The sequence below is a fragment of the Azolla caroliniana genome, unplaced genomic scaffold (assembly GCF_043228905.1).
Source record: "Azolla caroliniana isolate FFs.n. ecotype wild unplaced genomic scaffold, voAzoCaro1.0.p SCAF_9, whole genome shotgun sequence".
In the NCBI taxonomy this organism is placed as follows: Eukaryota; Viridiplantae; Streptophyta; class Polypodiopsida; order Salviniales; family Salviniaceae; genus Azolla; species Azolla caroliniana.
Window position 1 is genome coordinate 8,700,772 of NW_028230444.1, and position 8,089 is coordinate 8,708,860.

At 42.3% G+C, this 8,089-nt stretch overlaps 1 pseudogene; it reads left to right on the forward strand.

Annotated features, from left to right (window-relative positions):
• Positions 1–6,731: 6,731 nt before the first annotated feature.
• On the forward strand, positions 6,732–7,631 carry LOC147860107 (uncharacterized; annotated as a pseudogene).
• The last annotated feature ends 458 nt before the right edge of the window (positions 7,632–8,089 follow it).

Here is an 8,089-nt window from a genome sequence, read left to right on the forward strand (position 1 = left end):
CGTGTTGGAAGGAGTCAATACGAGGAGCATCCCATTCATTTTCTTGATGTACCTCAGGTATTTACAAATTTATCTCAACTTTTGTTTTGATTTTTAGACTTAGTTAGTTAGCTAATTAGCTACCTCATAATATGATCATAGCTAACTAGCTACTGGTAATAGGTAAATAGAGATTGACAATAGCTAACTTAGCCATTATTAACTAATTAGTTACCATAATAGCTAATTAGCTATCTCAAAATATGACCATAGCTAACTAGCTACCACAATAGCTTATTAACTACTTCCGAATATGACCATAGCTAATTAGCTACCGCAATAACTAATTAGCTATCTCAGAATATGACCATAGCTAATTAGCTACCACAATAGCTAATTAGCTACCTCAGAATATGACTATAGCTAACTAGCTAAATAACGATTGACAATAGCTAACTTAGCTATTATCAACGAATTAGCTACCACAATAGCTAATTAGCTACATCAGAATATGAGCATAGCTAACTAGCTACTGGTAATAGCTAAATAGCGATTGGCAATAACGAACTTAGCTATTATAAGCTAATTAGCTACCACAATAGCTAATTAGTTACCTCAGAATATGACCATAGCTAACTAGCTGTCAGGAATAGTACTAAAACAGAGATGGAATTAGTACTAAAGAAGAGTAGTACTATTAGTACTAAGGGGACGGGACTGCGTAAGACTCCCGAGAGAGGAAGTGAGAAGAGGAGAGAGAGAGATAGCGAGAATGAGAGAGAGAGAGATGATGACAGCAACTAATATATTATGTGAAAGATAAGTACAAAGCAACTAAGAGGCTTAAGACTGGTGTTGAACCAATTTGGTTCAAAACAATGCCTTGTGCCTCCTTTTATAGTGTTTTTAGGAATAAGCCTGAAGCTTCTAGAATGTTCCAGAGAGATCTAGAATATACATCAATTTTCTATGATAAAACATAAATGAAAATAATATCCTACAAATTACAATTCATAGTCTAATGGTAAGAGCTCGACCCATGTAGCATAAGGTCATGGGTTCGAGTCTTGCCATATCATGACACTATCTCCCCCTTAAAGATGACGAGTGGAACGAGTCGGCGCTGATTGCGGACTAGGTTTGTCCGGATACTTTCGGTGGAAATCAGCAAGAAGATCCTGTGCATTGGCAACATGCTCGACGGGTTCCCAAGTACGTTTGCTCGGACTATAACCGAGCCAATCGACCAAGTAATAAAGGTTGTTGCGAACAAGTTTGGAATCGAGGATGGCAGCAACTTCATACTCCGGGCCGACATCCAACTCCAGCGGGGGCGGCAGTGGTGTCACACGATCGGGAATGGTGTGTGCTTTATAAGGTTCAAGAAGAGAACAATGGAAAACCGGATGTATCTGAAGCTGCGGAGGGAGATCAAGGCGGAATGTGACATCATTAATCTTACCCATAATACAGAAGGGACCGAGTCGTCAATAATCCAACTTGTCGCACGGTCGAGTAGTCTTGATGTGACGACGTAAGAGCCATACTCGATCTCCGATGGCAAAAGAGGAGGGAATCTGATGACGATCCGCATAAGTCTTCTGTGTGTGTTGAGCATGACGAAGGTGAGTAGAGAGATCCATTTGGATCTTGCATAGCCTCTCCAAATGATCCTCGGCACGAGGGTTGGTAGGTAGCTCCGGGGTGTCGATCACCGACCAGCGAGGATGGAAACCGGTATAAGCGAAAAATGGGGAGACCCGAGTCGAGGAGTGAATAGCATTATTATACGCAAACTCCGCAAAGTGGAGAATCTCGGCCCAATCGTCCTGTTGATAACTTAGGAAACATCGGAGATATTGCTCCAGCGTTTGGTTTGTTCGTTCCGCCTACCTGTCGGTCTGAGGATGGTAGCCAGAGGAGAGGTTGCAGGAGACCTTGAGCATCTTGAAGAGATGCTGCCAAAATTTGGAGACAAATTGCGGTCCTCGGTCACTGATGATACTGTCTGGGAGGCCATGATGCCGAAATACCTCACGCATAACAAGGGCGGCGGTTTCCTCGCTAGTGATGGCTTTAGTACACGGCACAAAATGTGCCATCTTCGTATATTGATCGACGACGGTTAGGATAGCATCGAACCCCTTCGAGATCGGAAGATCTGTGATAAAATCAAGACAAATAGACTGCCACGGCTTACTTGGAATCGGTAAGGGTTCCAACAAGCCATATGGATGGTGTCGTGGCATCTTTGCTCGGCAACAAGCATCACAGGTCCGAACGTAGTCGTCGACAAAATGGCACATGTGGGGCCACCAAAAAGATCGTTGCACTAGCTCCAACGTCTTAGTACTACCAAAATGTCCCGCCGTATGGGTGTCGTGACAATGCTGGACGATTTGAAGGCGACAGGAGCAATTAGGGACATATACGCGCTTTTTAAAGAATAACAAACCATCATGATATTCGAATTGTCGGTAGTCAATACCTGGTTCTTGAGACCGAGAACAGGATGCCCTAGAAGTATCAATGTGCGCCAGGATGTCTTGAGCAAAACTATCCGTTTTCAAGGTTGCACGTATGTCATCGGTAATCCGTGAATCCATCGAGGTGTGAAAAATCCACGTCGTGTGCAATCGTGTTGGTCCCAAGATTACTTGCTTTTGATTATCAAATGTTGCATCACCAGGACGAGGTGCAAGATATGAACGCCGTGATAGTGCATCTGCTTTTCCTTGCTGCTTCCCCGGTCGATATGTGATTTTGAAATCGAAACGCATGAGGAATTGCGCCCACCGAGCTTGTCGTCGATTTAGTACGCGAGCGTTCTGAAAATAAGCAAGATTTTTATGATCGCTAAAGACAATGACCTGATGTGGAGAGCCCTCTAAGAAATGCCGCCATTGCACAAATGAATCCACGATGACTAATAATTCCTTGTCATGTATTTCGTAGTTGATTTCTGCGACATCGAATTTGCACGAATGGAAAGCCACCGGATCCAACTCTTCTTTATCTCCTTGTTGAGAAAGGATGCTACCGAGGGCGAAATCTGATGCGTTGGCCTCCATGATGAATGGTTTTCTTGTATCCACATGAGCTAGAATCGATGCTGATGTAAAGGCTTTCTTAAGATGCCGAAAAGCCATATCTGCTTCGATGGACCAAAGAAATGCTTGGCCCTTCTTCGTAAGTTGTGTGAGAGGTAAAATAATCTTTGAGTAATCCTGTATAAACTTACGGTAGAAGTTAGCAAAACCTAGAAAACATTGTAGATCTCGTACCGACCATGGAATTTGCCACTCTAGTACAGTTTGGATTTTAGCTGGATCCATGGCGATGCCCTTTGAGGAGATGACGTAGCCTAGAAATTCCACTTGCTTGCAATCAAAGCTACATTTTTCTAGCTTGGCATAAAGACCATTCTCGCGGAGTCGCTTTAGTACTAATAGTACATGAGAATCGTGCTCTTCCTGGGTCTTCGAATAAATCAATAGATCATCCAGATAGATGATCAAATAGATATCCAAGAGGTCTCTGAATATATCATTTGCCATGTGTTGGAAGACTGCGGGTGCATTGGTTAGGCCGAACGGCATAACAGTATACTCGAAATGCCCATACCGCGTGCGAAAGGCGGTCTTCCATTCATCTCTCGGTCGGATCCGCACGAGGTTATACGCTCCTCGTAGGTCGATTTTAGTAAAAAACTTGGCACCATTAACTCGCTCTAAAAGACTTGATATAAGAGGAAGTGCATACCTATTCCGGATGGTGACTTTATTCAATCCGCGGTAATCAACGACGAGACGAAGTGAGCCATCTTTCTTCTTGACAAAGAAGATGGGTGCACCGGCCGGAGATTTCGAATGACGGATGAACCAGCTTGCCAAGTTCTCCTCTATGTAGGCTCGAAGGACTTCTAACTCGGTGGGTGACAAGTTGTAAATTGGTCCCCATGGTGGCTCAGTTTCTGGTTGTAAATCGATGGGATAGTCATAGGGACGGTGATGAGGAAGGGTACCGGCTTTTACCTTGTCAAATACATCGGCATAAGGATGATATTTTGCTGGAAGTTGTACTGAGGAGTCCTTCTTAATAGTGCTGGAAGGATGTACTGATATTGCAAATAGGAACATTGCCTCCTTGGGTCCTTCTTCGCGTAGTTGATGGAGTGAAATGGTCGAAACTCGGTGAGTTGATTCTTGGGGTGGTCGATATCAGACTTCTCTTGTTCTCCAATCTATGGCTGGATTATGTAATTCAAACCAAGGTAATCCTAGGACAATGGGATGCTCTGGACTACTAATTATATTAAATGATATTACACACACAAAACTACCTAGGACAACTTGAATGGGTTCTGATTCTTCTACAATATTCCCGGAAGCAATGGGACGACCATCAATGACTACTACAGATGCGGGACAAGGAAGTTTTCTTAAGGATATCTGAGAAGCTTGGGCAAAATTTTGATCCATGAAACAGGAATTAGCTCCGGAATCTAAAAGGGCTAGGACGGGTACTGGGGGAGTACTTTTAGTACTAACAATGACTTGGGCTAGGAACACATTGCTAACTTGCTTGGAAGGAATGGAACCACTAATGGGCTGTACAGATCTAGGGCTGCTGTCCAACCAAACAGCTCCTATTTTGGCTGGACTCAATCGTTTAACTCTTCATCTAATTGACTAAGGATTTCAAATTTATTTGAGATACTTGGGCTATTAGTACTATGAATACTATCTGACACTCTATTAGTACTATTAATACTATCAGACACTCCGAAGGGAAGAATTGCTCGGGTTTAGTACAGGTGACGATTTGATTTACCTGTCTTCTTGGCCTATGGGGACAATTGATGGCGATATGCCCTGGTCCACCGCAATAAAGACATAATCGATTGGCACGTCATCATTGCTTTTCTTCTTCCAATAACGGGCCGCGTCGACGCATGGTGTCGATCTCCATCGGTGTCGGAATATTGGCTTGAGGTACATCGCGTGCAAACGGTTTAGCCGTGATTGAGGCGTATGTGGGTTCCGGCCGAGAGCGTGGTATTTGTAACTGACGTTCCGAACGCCGTTCGAAAAGGCGGTTGTCACATCGGACCGCTCGACTGATTGCCTTTGTAAGAGACTTTGGTTCTTCGGGGAAGGTTAAAAGCAAGTCTTTGACATCGTTGCGCAAGCCGTAGCAAAACTGCTCCATGAGGGCCTAATCATCCCAGGGGATATCTGAGGCGAGTAGATGGAAATCTGCCGCGTAGGCAGAGGCTGGACGATCGCCTTGACGCAATCTTCGGATCTTGTTGATCGCCATCCTGATGCTGTCGGTATCTCCAAAGCAGGCTTTAAACTCACCAATAAAATCTTCAAAGGATTAAGCAAGGGCGATTGTTTTTCTAGAAGCGGAGCGAACCATGCCAAGGCTGAGCCGCTAAGTAGCGTGCCTATTAGGCCGACTCGAGATGCATCGGGAAGGATGCATCTGGATGACTAAGCGTACCTGATTAAGGAATCCCCGGAATTGTGATCGCGTTCCATCAAATTTCACAGGAAGTCCAATCTTGGGCTCTTTATGAAATCCTTGGGGACTTGATCCTTGTTGTTGCAACGTTGCTTTGAGTTGTTGTACCCGTAACGCTAACTCCCCATGTTGTTGTTGCGTTTGTTGTTTTTCTAGAGCGATTTGTTGCAAATCCCCTATCAACCGTTGGTTTTCTTGTTCTAGGGCAACAAACTTTTCTTTTAGGCACTGTAGCTCGGAGAAAACGGATTGGTATTCTTGGGCGCTAACAGTAGCCATAGTATAGGGAAAAGGGTAGGAGGATGAGGGAGAGTGACAAGTAGGCTATTTTGAACCAAATTGGTTCAAACTGTCAGGAATAGTACTAAAACAGAGATGGAATTAGTACTAAAGAAGAGTAGTACTATTAGTACTAAGGGGATGGGACTGCGTAAGACTCCCGAGAGAGGAAGTGAGAAGAGGAGAGAGAGATAGCGAGAATGAGAGAGAGAGAGAGAGAGAGAGAGAGAGAGAGAGAGAGATGATGACAACAACTAATATATTATGTGAAAGATAAGTACAAAGCGGCTAAGAGGCTTAAGACTGGTGTTGAACCAATTTGGTTCAAAACAATGCCTTGTGCCTCCTTTTATAGTGTTTTTAGGAATAAGCCTGAAGCTTCTAGAATGTTCCAGAGAGATCTGGAATATACATCAATTTTCTATGATAAAGCATAAATGAAAATATCCTACAAATTACAATTCATAGTCTAATGGTAAGAGCTCGACCCATGTAGCATAAGGTCATGGGTTCGAGTCTTGCCATATCATGACACTAGCTACTAGTAATAGCTAAATAGTGATTGACAATAGCGAACTTAGCTATTATCAGCTAATTAGCTACCACAATAGCTATTTAGCTACCTCAGAATATGACCATAGCTACCTTAATAGCTAATTAACTAATGGCAATAGCTAGTTAGCTATGTGAGGAGCTAATTAACTATTATCAATAGCTAATTAGCTACTCTTAACAACTAATTAGCTACTGGCAATAGCTACATCAGGGCACATTTTTTATACTCACTAGACTCCCTTTTTATTACGTAGGTTGATTCATTTATAAGGTTCAGGCGAATGCATCCAAATATCAAAGTTCAACTACGAACATTTGAGTCTCTTAAGCCACACTTTGTGAGACAATTAAAGCATTGATACACATGTTGTTGCATTTACCATGTACAAATGGGTTTTTTCAAGGACTCTATTAATCTACTACGTCACCATAGCTCCTCCCTAGAGGATGCAGTCTGCACTTGTGAGTGCCCAATTTGTCGATCTAGCCTGCAAGGGCACTGTAAATAATCAGAGCATGTTATCTCTTCCATGAGTGGTCTTTTAGATTTAGTATTGTGTCTGAGAGAATTTGAGGCTATCTTCCATAGTCATAAATGTGTCATGGGTTTATGTCAAGATTGTGGCCCTAGTAGATTTAGGTGCTGTCCAAAAGAGTTGAGTAGTGAAATATTAATCTCTATCAAGTTATTTGAGTCTGTGAACACCAATTTTGAAGGAAAGGTGTGTAAAAGAAAGGATCTAGTTAGGAAGTCTCTTAAACTAAGGGATTTGGCGTCTTTATTTGTAGTATCTCTAGGAAAGTTCATTAAACACAACTTCATTTACTAATGGTAGGCCCATCAGTTAAAGACTTGCATATCTGATTTCCCAAATGATGTAGTAGTCTCAATAGTAGATTTCGTAGAGACTTATACTTTCAAGCAGCAGAATGAAATTCAATCCATGCATTGGTGTTCAGTGCAAGTAACCATTTTTGTGCATATAACATATTTTCGAGTTTTAGGTGATGTTAAGAAAGCAATTCATTTTTTTATTTTTGATGATAAGAAGCATGATAGCTTGTTTGTCCAACACTATTTTAAGTTACATTAGCAATGGTTTTTATGTCAACGTTTGGAGCTTACTCAACATTGGGTTTGGTCTGACGGAGCTGCATCACAATTCAAGGCTAGACGTCCATTTTATTTTGTTGGGAGGTATCCTTCTATAATAGGTTTGGAGATGAGATGGATTTTTTTGGGTCTCGCCATGGTAAAGGTGAACATGGTGGAGCAGGTGCAGTTATAAAGCGGGCACTTACCCATGAACAACTAAAGGCAAATAGTGTGCATATGAATTGTGCAGCACATGTAGTTGAATTTTTAATTCTAGCTAATATGTCAATGAGTGCAACTGGTGTTTATTCCTCGCAGGTCCGACATATCAAATGTGAATTTTGGGAAGTAAATAGGGAGAAGACCTGGGAGTGCCAAGGAATTCCTGAATTGCGATCTCTCCATGCTCTTCGGGGTTATTCTAGGTTGGATGGTCATTGTATTGCGGTTAGAGAATTAACTTGTTTTTACTTCCATTGTGTGCAGGGAAATTGGAGGTATTGTTTAAACAAAGCATATATTCAGAATTGGGAGTACCATACATTGAATGAAAAGGACCGAGCGGATGGAGAAACAGAAAACGATGCTGACTTCACATATCAGGGTCGTGGAGATACTTTGAGTGATGTCATAAACGTTGGGGATAATTTC